Source organism: Pseudophryne corroboree, chromosome 6, assembly GCF_028390025.1.
Source record: "Pseudophryne corroboree isolate aPseCor3 chromosome 6, aPseCor3.hap2, whole genome shotgun sequence".
Classification (NCBI taxonomy): Eukaryota; Metazoa; Chordata; class Amphibia; order Anura; family Myobatrachidae; genus Pseudophryne; species Pseudophryne corroboree.
Window position 1 is genome coordinate 646,221,207 of NC_086449.1, and position 12,252 is coordinate 646,233,458.

A 12,252-nucleotide genomic window follows, 5' to 3' on the forward strand; every position below is an offset into this window, starting at 1 on the left:
TCCTTTAACTTTTGTTTACTTTTATTTTTCACTTTTACATTGTTTTTTTTTACTTTTTCCATCTCCCCCCCAGCAATTCTACTAGGGGCCAGATTCAATTATAATTAATAGTATGTGTTTCCTGAATTTAGTGAACCTTCAATACAATCTTCCAGAGATCTGGAACCTGGTCCCTGGTGTGGGATCCGGTCTGAAGATCGACAGTATCTAGGTCGACAATGTTTAGGTCGACCACTATAGGTCGACAGTCACTAGGTCGACATGGATGGAAGGTCGACAGGGTTTCTAGGTCGACAGGTCTAAAGGTCGACATGAGCTTTTCACATTTTTTTCTTTTTTTGAATTTTTTCATACTTAACGATCCACGTGGACTACGATTGGAACGGTAAAGTGTGCCGAGCGAAGCGGTAGCGGAGCGAAGGCACCATGCCCGAAGCATGGCGAGCGAAGCGGTGCACTAATTTGGGATCCCGGTCACTCTACGAAGAAAACGACACAAAAACAACAACCTCATGTCGACCTTTAGACCTGTCGACCTAGCACATGTCGACCTAGAAACCCTGTCGACCTTCCATCCATGTCAACCTAGTGACTGTCGACCTATAGTGGTCGACCTAAACATTGTCGACCTAGATACTGTCGATTTGATGAACCACACGCCCCTGGTGTACTAGCACCCTGGCCAGTATTTACTAAAAATCCGAGTTTGGCCGATTTGTGTTTTTTTTTCTAAGTCCCAATCCGGGAATTCACTAAGCACCAATCTCGGCAGTGTCTGGTCTATTCGTAATGGTTTGAATGACAACGTTCCGAAATACGAATGAATAGACCATCGGTCAAACGCGGCTGTTATTTCATAGAATATGGGAATTCACTATTCATTCGTATTTGGGTGTTAGTTTCTGAGTGCTCAAGTGCGGGTCTGTTTTTTTCCGATTCGTTAAAAAAAGCAGCAAAAAAATAGACCTGCTTTTTCCAGTCGAGTTTGGATAACCATGCACGGATCAGTGAGATCTGTGCATGGTTATCTATGGGAAAGGGTCTGTTTAGTGTAAAATCTGGAAAAAAAATTGCGTGGGGTCCCCCCTCCTAAGCATAACCAGCCTCGTGTTATGATTCCAGTACTCCTGACCGGAGGAGATCTAATGACAATGGCCAGAGTACTGGAAGGGGAATGCTGGTTACGGGAGCTAGAAAGACTAGTTGCACCTGGCGCCCTAACTCTATTGTCTCACCCGTGCTATCGAAAATCCCTTGCGAGACTATGGTTTCTTGAGCCCCTGGCAGCCACGTTTGAAAGGCGGATTATGTCTGCCCAACTCCGGTGCCCCCCGGTCTTAGTGAGAGACAAAGGGAAATCCGAGGCAGGATGATGACAAGAGGACCTCTGACTGACAACAGGCCAGGGGCAACAAGCTAACTAACCAAACCAGAAGTATGCGCGGAAAAACCGCCAGATAAAAGGACAACCAAAATCCACTAGTCCGTTACTCCTACCCAGCACCGCTGGATACCAGAGTGGATCTGTGGGAGCGGAATCCTCCGCAAAAGCTCCGAAACACAAATAATAAATAATAATAAAGCGGCCAAGCCGCAACACACGGCTACGCCGTGACTCACGAACACCACTGGATGTTTAAAGGTGCTCAGTCAGGACTCCAGGAACAGATGACGACTTCCGAGTACAGGACAACTGAGGACAGGAACGACCGGGTACAGCAGGACTGGAAACACTCTCAGCAAACAGATACAGCATGCAGGAAGCTATTACCGGCGTCTGTGAGAAGCCCTGGAAGTGTACTTAACAGGGAGTCCTCCAATCAGCTGTTCAGAGGCTGATTGGATTAAATGCCGTGCAGCTGCCTTGCTGCACGGCCAGGAAACAGGTGCCCTATTAATTTAAATGGACCCAGCAACGGGGAACGCGGTCCGCCAGTGGCGTCCCCGTTGCTAGGGTCGGTGCGGCTCCGTGCGCCCGGCGTCTAGCGTTGCCAGGGAGCCGGCGGCTGTACGCGCACGGCGTCCCTGGTTGCTAGGCGCCGGGCCGCACCGACGAGCGGACCCCGGCGCCTAACAGTACCCCCCCCCCTTGAGGAGGGGTCAAGGAACCCCTAAAGCCAGGTTTCCGAGGAAATTCCAGAAAAAATGCCCTCTTGAGCCTCGGGGCATGGAGATCCTTATCCAGGACCCAAGACCTTTCCTCTGGACCATAGCCCTTCCAGTGCACCAGAAAATAAAGCCGACCCCGGGACAATTTGGAATCGAGAACCTTCTCCACCAAGAACTCCTGATGTCCCTGTACATCTACTGGTGATTTCCCCTGAGAGATCTTCCGAGGAAATCTACTGGAAGAAACGTATGGTTTCAACAGGGAGCAATGGATTCGGAGAGCTCTTGGTAAACGTAACCGGAAAGCAACTGGATTGATTTTTTAATAATATGAAATGGTCCAATAAATTTGGGGCCCAATCTAGCTGAGGTTTGTCGAAGTCTAATGTTACGAGTCGACAACCATACCCTGTCTCCCACCTTAAAAGTGCAAGGACGCCGGAGCCTGTCAGAAAACTTTTTCTCTCGAAATGCCGCTTTTCTGAGAGCAAGGTGCACTTTTTTCCAAATGACTCTGAGATGAGAGGTTAAGGTTAGCGAAGAAACAGAGGAATGTTGAAAAAAAGAATTAGCTCTGGGGTGAAAACCAAAAACTGAAAAGAATGGAGACACATTAGTGGAGGAATGACAAGAATTGTTGTAAGCAAACTCCGCCAAAGGAAGAAACTCGGACCAATCATTCTGGAGTTTGGCTGAGTACAAACGCAAATATTGTTTTAATGATTGATTAACTCGCTCGGTCTGCCCGTTGGATTGGGGATGATAGCCGGATGTTAAAGACAATTTCATCTTTAATGAGGCACAAAAAGACTTCCAGAATTGTGCAATGAATTGTGGACCCCGATCAGAAACAATATCAGTGGGCAACCCATGAAGTCTGAAAACATGGCGGAGAAACAAAACAACCAATCCCTGGGCAGATGGCAGTCGGGGAAGAGCAATGAAATGGGCCATCTTGCTAAAACGGTCCACTACCACCCATATGACTCGGAATCCGGCTGACAGAGGGAGGTCTACCACAAAATCCATGGAAATATGAGACCATGGCCTGAGAGGAACATTTAAGGGCATAAGTTGCCCGATAGGCAAGGAACGGGGAACCTTATGCTGTGCACAGACCTGACAAGAAAAAACAAACTCCTTAATGTCTTTAGAAAGACCAGGCCACCATACTGAGCGGGAGACTAATTCCAAAGTCTTAGAGATCCCCGGATGCCCGGCAACTTTGCTATCATGAAACTCAGTCAAAACAGTAGCTCTCAAAAACTCAGGGACGTAAAGACGACCAGCAGGAGTATTTCCAGGAGCTTGATGTTGAAGCTGCTTTAACTGGGTAAACAAATCTTGTGTGAGGCCTGCCCAAATGACTGAAGACGGAAGTATGGGAGTAACAGGACTGTTATTATGAACTGGAAGAAAACTGCGTGACAGGGCATCCGCCTTGGTATTCTTGGAACCTGGCCTAAAAGTGATAATAAACTTGAAACGAGTAAAAAATAAAGCCCAACGAGCCTGCCGGGCATTCAGCCGCTTAGCTGATTCGATGTACTGAAGATTTTTGTGGTCAGTCAATACTGAAATGGTATGTGTTGCTCCCTCAAGCCAATGCCTCCACTCCTCGAAAGCCCATTTAATAGCCAGTAACTCCCGGTTACCAACATCGTAGTTGGATTCAGCAGATGAGAATTTCCTGGACATAAAGGCACAAGGATGTAGTTCCAGAGAGTCCAGATCCTTCCAAGATAGGATAGCCCCCACTCCAACCTCCGAGGCATCAACCTCAACAATGAAGGGCAATTTTGGGTTGGGATGTCTGAGGACTGGAGCTGAGACAAAAGCTTGTTTCAAGGCCTGAAAGGATAACTCAGCTTCACGTGACCAGTTGGTAGGATCCGCTCCCTTCTTAGTCAGTGCCACAATGGGAGCAACCAGGTCGGAAAAAGAATGAATAAATCTTCTATAATAATTCGCAAACCCTAAAAAGCGCTGAATTGCTTTTAAGTTGGTGGGTTGCGCCCAACTAAGGATGGCTTGGAGCTTCTTAGGTTCCATACAGAATCCCCGAGGGGAAATAATGTACCCTAAAAAGGATACCTCCGTGACATGAAACTCACACTTCTCCAGCTTGGCATATAGGTGATTTTCACGTAATTTTTGAAGAACCTGACGCACCTGGGTAACATGTTGTTCAATTGAGTCAGAATAGATCAGGATGTCGTCTAAGTAAACGACCACGAATCTTCCTAGAAAATCACGGAGCACATCGTTAATGAGATCCTGGAAAACTGCCGGAGCGTTAGACAAGCCAAACGGCATCACCAGATACTCGTAGTGACCCGACTGAGTACTGAAAGCTGTCTTCCACTCATCTCCCGACTTGATTCGGATGAGGTTATACGCTCCCCTCAGGTCAATTTTAGAAAAAAATCACAGCCGAACGCAGCTGATCAAAGAGGACAGAAATCAGCGGCAGAGGGTAAGTATTTTTAACTAAGATCTTATTCAGGGCTCTAAAGTCAATGCAAGGTCTGAGTGATCCATCTTTTTTCTCCACAAAGAAGAAGCCTGCACTTAAAGGGGATTTAGATGGCCTGATAAATCCTTTCCCTAGGCTCTCCTTAACATACTCATTCATGGCCGCAGTTTCTGGCCCGGATAATGCATATAACCTTCCCTTTGGCAATGTGGCACCAGGAATTAGCTCAATAGCACAATCATAAGGCCGATGGGGAGGCAGAAGGTCCGCATTGCCCTTGGAAAACACATCAACAAAGTCTTGGTATTCCACGGGAATGAGTTCGGGAATGGCAGCAGCTATTCTGATGGGAAACGTAATACATTCCTTATTACAGATGGTACCCCATTGTGAAATCTCCCCCGACTGCCAATCAATGGTGGGATTATGAAAGGCCAGCCAAGGGTGGCCCAGAACCACTGGAACTGCTGGGCAATGGGTAAGGAAAAACTCGATCTTTTCGGAATGAAGAGCTCCTACCGTAAGTAATATAGGGGGTGTACGGAGGGAAATAACCCCATTGGACAAGGGACTCCCATCTAAACCATGCATGGTGATACACCTACCCAAGGCTAACTGAGGAATACCTAAGGCTTTGGCCCACGTTAAGTCCATAAAGTTCCCTGCAGCTCCACTGTCAACAAAAGCCGACACCGAAGAACTGAGGCTGCCAAAGGAAACTTTAGCTGGGACTAAAAGGGAGTTATTCGAGGAGATAAGCTGCAGACCAAAGTGAACCCCCTCACAATTCACTTGGTCGAGGCGTTTCCCGACTTGTTCGGACAATTACGGGCAAAATGTCCCTTACCCCCACAGTACAAACAAAGACCAGAGTTTTGCCTTCTGGCTCTTTCTTCTGGAGACAGCCGGGAGAGACCCATCTGCATGGGCTCCTCTATGTCCTCAGGAATGGAAAATACACATGGAGTAGAGTAGACCTGACAGGTGCTCCTTTTTCAGCCCTCCGCTCTCTGAGACGACGATCAATCTTAATAGAAAGCTCCATGAGTTTATCGAGAGTCTCAGGAGCGGGATACTGAAGGAGACTGTCTTTTATAGACTCAGATAAGCGGAGGCGAAACTGACTGCGCAGGGCTGGGTCATTCCAGCCACAGTCGTTCGACCAACGGCGAAATTCTGTACAATAAACCTCTGCAGGATTTCTACCCTGTCTGAGAGCGCGTAACTGACTCTCAGCGGATGCCTCCCTATCAGGGTCATCATACAAAAGCCCTAAAGACCCCAAAAAGGCGTCTACTGACAACAATGCCGGATCCTCTGCTTTTAAACCAAAAGCCCAGGTCTGAGGATCCCCCTGGAGCAAAGAAATAATAATTCAGACCCGCTGAGATTCAGTACCTGAGGAGATCGGTCTTAAACGAAAATAAAGTTTACAGGATTCTTTAAAATTAAAAAACTCCTTCCTATCACCAGAAAAACGGTCAGGCAAGTGCATTTTTGGTTCAGGGACTACCCTCGGGGAAGTTCGTAAAAGATCTTCCTGCGACTTCACCCGAAGGGAAAGATCCTGAACCATCTGAGTAAGTTCTTGAATCTGGCTGACTAGGAGCTGGCCAGGATTTGGCCCTAAACCTGTGGGATTCATGAGGCCGATAACTCTTACAAAACTGAATAAGGAAAAAAATCAAACCCTGTTTAATTTTAAGTTTTGGTATGGCCGGTAATAATGTTATGATTCCAGTACTCCTGACCGGAGGAGATCTAATGACAATGGCCAGAGTACTGGAAGGGGAATGCTGGTTACGGGAGCTAGAAAGACTAGTTGCACCTGGCGCCCTAACTCTATTGTCTCACCCGTGCTATCGAAAATCCCTTGCGAGACTATGGTTTCTTGAGCCCCTGGCAGCCACGTTTGAAAGGCGGATTATGTCTGCCCAACTCCTGTGCCCCCCGGTCTTAGTGAGAGACAAAGGGAAATCCGAGGCAGGATGATGACAAGAGGACCTCTGACTGACAACAGGCCAGGGGCAACAAGCTAACTAACCAAACCAGAAGTATGCGCGGAAAAACCGCCAGATAAAAGGACAACCAAAATCCACTAGTCCGTTACTCCTACCCAGCACCGCTGGATACCAGAGTGGATCTGTGGGAGCGGAATCCTCCGCAAAAGCTCCGAAACACAAATAATAAATAATAATAAAGCGGCCAAGCCGCAACACACGGCTACGCCGTGACTCACGAACACCACTGGATGTTTAAAGGTGCTCAGTCAGGACTCCAGGAACAGATGACGACTTCCGAGTACAGGACAACTGAGGACAGGAACGACCGGGTACAGCAGGACTGGAAACACTCTCAGCAAACAGATACAGCATGCAGGAAGCTATTACCGGCGTCTGTGAGAAGCCCTGGAAGTGTACTTAACAGGGAGTCCTCCAATCAGCTGTTCAGAGGCTGATTGGATTAAATGCCGTGCAGCTGCCTTGCTGCACGGCCAGGAAACAGGTGCCCTATTAATTTAAATGGACCCAGCAACGGGGAACGCGGTCCGCCAGTGGCGTCCCCGTTGCTAGGGTCGGTGCGGCTCCGTGCGCCCGGCGTCTAGCGTTGCCAGGGAGCCGGCGGCTGTACGCGCACGGCGTCCCTGGTTGCTAGGCGCCGGGCCGCACCGACGAGCGGACCCCGGCGCCTAACACCTCGGGCTCTTTGAGCCGGTCCTGGTTGAAAAAATATGGGGGGGGAAATGACAGGGGTTCCCCCATATTTAATCAACCAGCACCGGCTCTGCGCCTGGTTCTGGTTCCAAAAATACGGGGGACAAAAAGCGTAGGGGTCCCCCATATTTTTGAAACCAGCACCGGGCTCCACTAGCTGGGGAGATAATGCCACAGCCGGGGGACACTTTGATATCGGTCCCTGCGGCCGTGCCATTAAAACCCCAACTAGTCACCCCTGGCCGGGGTACCCTGGAGGAGTGGGGACCCCTTCAATCAAGGGGACCCCCCTCCAGCCACCCAAGGGCCAGGGGTGAAGCCCGAGGCTGTCCCCCCCCCATCCAAGGGCGGCGGATGGGGGGCTGATAGCCTTGTTTACAAAATGTGAATATTGTTTTTAGTAGCAGTACTACAAGTCCCAGCAAGCCTCCCCCGCAAGCTGGTACTTGGAGAACCACAAGTACCTGCATGCGGTGGAAAACCGGGCCCGCTGGTACCTGTAGTAGTACTACTACTAAAAAAATACCCAAATAAAAACAGGACACACACACCGTGAAAGTACAACTTTATTACATACATGCACACCAACATACACACATACTTACCTATGTTCCCACGAGGCTCGGTCCTCTTCTCCATGTAGAATCCTAGGGGTACCTGTGTAAAAAATTATACTCACATAATCCAGGGTACCTTCTGTTCTTTGTATAATCCACGTACTTGGCAAAATAATAAAACGGAAACCCGACCACGCACTGAAAGGGGCCCCATGTTTACACTAGAGATGAGCGCCTGAAATTTTTCGGGTTTTGTGTTTTGGTTTTGGGTTCGGTTCCGCGGCCGTGTTTTGGGTTCGACCGCGTTTTGGCAAAACCTCACCGAATTTTTTTTGTCGGATTCGGGTGTGTTTTGGATTCGGGTGTTTTTTTCAAAAAACCCTAAAAAACAGCTTAAATCATAGAATTTGGGGGTAATTTTGATCCCAAAGTATTATTAACCTCAAAAAACATAATTTACACTCATTTTCAGCCTATTCTGAACACATCACACCTCACAATATTATTTTTAGTCCTAAAATTTGCACCGAGGTCGCTGTGTGAGTAAGATAAGCGACCCTAGTGGCCGACACAAACACCGGGCCCATCTAGGAGTGGCACTGCAGTGTCACGCAGGATGTCCCTTCCAAAAAACCCTCCCCAAACAGCACATGACGCAAAGAAAAAAAGAGGCGCAATGAGGTAGCTGACTGTGTGAGAAAGATAAGCGACCCTAGTGGCCGACACAAACACCGGGCCCATCTAGGAGTGGCACTGCAGTGTCACGCAGGATGTCCCTTCCAAAAAACCCTCCCCAATCAGCACATGATGCAAAGAAAAAGAAAAGAAAAAAGAGGTGCAAGATGGAATTATCCTTGGGCCCTCCCACCCACCCTTATGTTGTATAAACAAAACAGGACATGCACACTTTAACCAACCCATCATTTCAGTGACAGGGTCTGCCACACGACTGTGACTGATATGACGGGTTGGTTTGGACCCCCCCCAAAAAAGAAGCAATTAATCTCTCCTTGCACAAACTGGCTCTACAGAGGCAAGATGTCCACCTCATCTTCACCCTCCGATATATCACCGTGTACATCCCCCTCCTCACAGATTATCAATTCGTCCCCACTGGAATCCACCATCTCAGCTCCCTGTGTACTTTGTGGAGGCAATTGCTGCTGGTCAATGTCTCCGCGGAGGAATTGATTATAATTCATTTTAATGAACATCATCTTCTCCACATTTTCTGGATGTAACCTCGTACGCCGATTGCTGACAAGGTGAGCGGCGGCACTAAACACTCTTTCGGAGTACACACTTGTGGGAGGGCAACTTAGGTAGAATAAAGCCAGTTTGTGCAAGGGCCTCCAAATTGCCTCTTTTTCCTGCCAGTATAAGTACGGACTGTGTGACGTGCCTACTTGGATGCGGTCACTCATATAATCCTCCACCATTCTATCAATGTTGAGAGAATCATATGCAGTGACAGTAGACGACATGTCCGTAATCGTTGTCAGGTCCTTCAGTCCGGACCAGATGTCAGCATCAGCAGTCGCTCCAGACTGCCCTGCATCACCGCCAGCGGGTGGGCTCGGAATTCTGAGCCTTTTCCTCGCACCCCCAGTTGCGGGAGAATGTGAAGGAGGAGATGTTGACAGGTCGCGTTCCGCTTGACTTGACAATTTTGTCACCAGCAGGTCTTTCAACCCCAGCAGACCTGTGTCTGCCGGAAAGAGAGATCCAAGGTAGGCTTTAAATCTAGGATCGAGCACGGTGGCCAAAATGTAGTGCTCTGATTTCAACAGATTGACCACCCGTGAATCCTTGTTAAGCGAATTAAGGGCTGCATCCACAAGTCCCACATGCCTAGCGGAATCGCTCCGTGTTAGCTCCTTCTTCAATGCCTCCAGCTTCTTCTGCAAAAGCCTGATGAGGGGAATGACCTGACTCAGGCTGGCAGTGTCTGAACTGACTTCACGTGTGGCAAGTTCAAAGGGCATCAGAACCTTGCACAACGTTGAAATCATTCTCCACTGCACTTGAGACAGGTGCATTCCATCTCCTATATCGTGCTCAATTGTATAGGCTTGAATGGCCTTTTGCTGCTCCTCCAACCTCTGAAGCATATAGAGGGTTGAATTCCACCTCGTTACCACTTCTTGCTTCAGATGATGGCAGGGCAGGTTCAGTAGTTTTTGGTGGTGCTCCAGTCTTCTGTACGTGGTGCCTGTACGCCGAAAGTGTCCCGCAATTTTTCTGGCCACCGACAGCATCTCTTGCACGCCCCTGTCGTTTTTAAAAAAATTCTGCACCACCAAATTCAAGGTATGTGCAAAACATGGGACGTGCTGGAATTTGCCCATATTTAATGCACACACAATATTGCTGGCGTTGTCCGATGCCACAAATCCACAGGAGAGTCCAATTGGGGTAAGCCATTCCGCGATGATCTTCCTCAGTTGCCGTAAGAGGTTTTCAGCTGTGTGCGTATTCTGGAAAGCGGTGATACAAAGCGTAGCCTGCCTAGGAAAGAGTTGGCGTTTGCGAGATGCTGCTACTGGTGCCGCCGCTGCTGTTCTTGCGGCGGGAGTCCATACATCTACCCAGTGGGCTGTCACAGTCATATAGTCCTGACCCTGCCCTGCTCCACTTGTCCACATGTCCGTGGTTAAGTGGACATTGGGTACAACTGCATTTTTTAGGACACTGGTGAGTCTTTTTCTGACGTCCGTGTACATTCTCGGTATCGCCTGCCTAGAGAAGTGGAACCTAGATGGTATTTGGTAACGGGGGCACACTGCCTCAATAAATTGTCTAGTTCCCTGTGAACTAACGGCGGATACCGGACGCACGTCTAACACCAACATAGTTGTCAAGGACTCAGTTATCCGCTTTGCAGTAGGATGACTGCTGTGATATTTCATCTTCCTCGCAAAGGACTGTTGAACAGTCAATTGCTTACTGGAAGTAGTACAAGTGGGCTTACGACTTCCCCTCTGGGATGACCATCGACTCCCAGCGGCAACAACAGCAGCGCCAGCAGCAGTAGGCGTTACACGCAAGGATGCATCGGAGGAATCACAGGCAGGAGAGGACTCGTCAGACTTGCCAGTGACATGGCCTGCAGGACTATTGGCATTCCTGGGGAAGGAGGAAATTGACACTGAGGGAGTTGGTGGGGTGGTTTGCGTGAGCTTGGTTACAAGAGGAAGGGATTTACTGGTCAGTGGACTGCTTCCGCTGTCACCCAAAGTTTTTGAACTTGTCACTGACTTATTATGAATGCGCTGCAGGTGACGTATAAGGGAGGATGTTCCGAGGTGGTTAACGTCCTTACCCCTACTTATTACAGCTTGACAAAGGGAACACACGGCTTGACACCTGTTGTCCGCATTTCTGGTGAAATACCTCCACACCGAAGAGCTGATTTTTTTGGTATTTTCACCTGGCATGTCAACGGCCATATTCCTCCCACGGACAACAGGTGTCTCCCCGGGTGCCTGACTTAAACAAACCACCTCACCATCAGAATCCTCCTGGTCAATTTCCTCCCCAGCGCCAGCAACACCCATATCCTCCTCATCCTGGTGTACTTCAACACTGACATCTTCAATCTGACTATCAGGAACTGGACTGCGGGTGCTCCTTCCAGCACTTGCAGGGGGCATGCAAATAGTGGAAGGCGCATGCTCTTCACGTCCAGTGTTGGGAAGGTCAGGCATCGCAAACGACACAATTGGACTCTCCTTGTGGATTTGGGATTTCAAAGAACGCACAGTTCTTTGCGGTGCTTTTGCCAGCTTGAGTCTTTTCAGTTTTCTAGCGAGAGGCTGAGTGCTTCCATCCTCATGTGAAGCTGAACCACTAGCCATGAACATAGGCCAGGGCCTCAGCCGTTCCTTGCCACTCCGTGTGGTAAATGGCATATTGGCAAGTTTACGCTTCTCCTCCGACAATTTTATTTTAGGTTTTGGAGTCCTTTTTTTTCTGATATTTGGTGTTTTGGATTTGACATGCTCTGTACTATGACATTGGGCATCGGCCTTGGCAGACGACGTTGCTGGCATTTCATCGTCTCGGCCATGACTAGTGGCAGCAGCTTCAGCACGAGGTGGAAGTGGATCTTGATCTTTCCCTAATTTTGGAACCTCAACTTTTTTGTTCTCCATATTTTATAGGCAGAACTAAAAGGCACCTCAGGTAAACAATGGAGATGGATGGATTGGATACTAGTATACAATTATGGACGGACTGCCACGGTTAGGTGGTATAAAAAAACCACGGTTAGGTGGTATATATTATAATAATAATACAATTATGGATGGACGGACTGCCTGCCGACTGCCGACACAGAGGTAGCCACAGCCGTGAACTACCGCACTGTACACTGGTTGATAAAGAGATAGTAGTA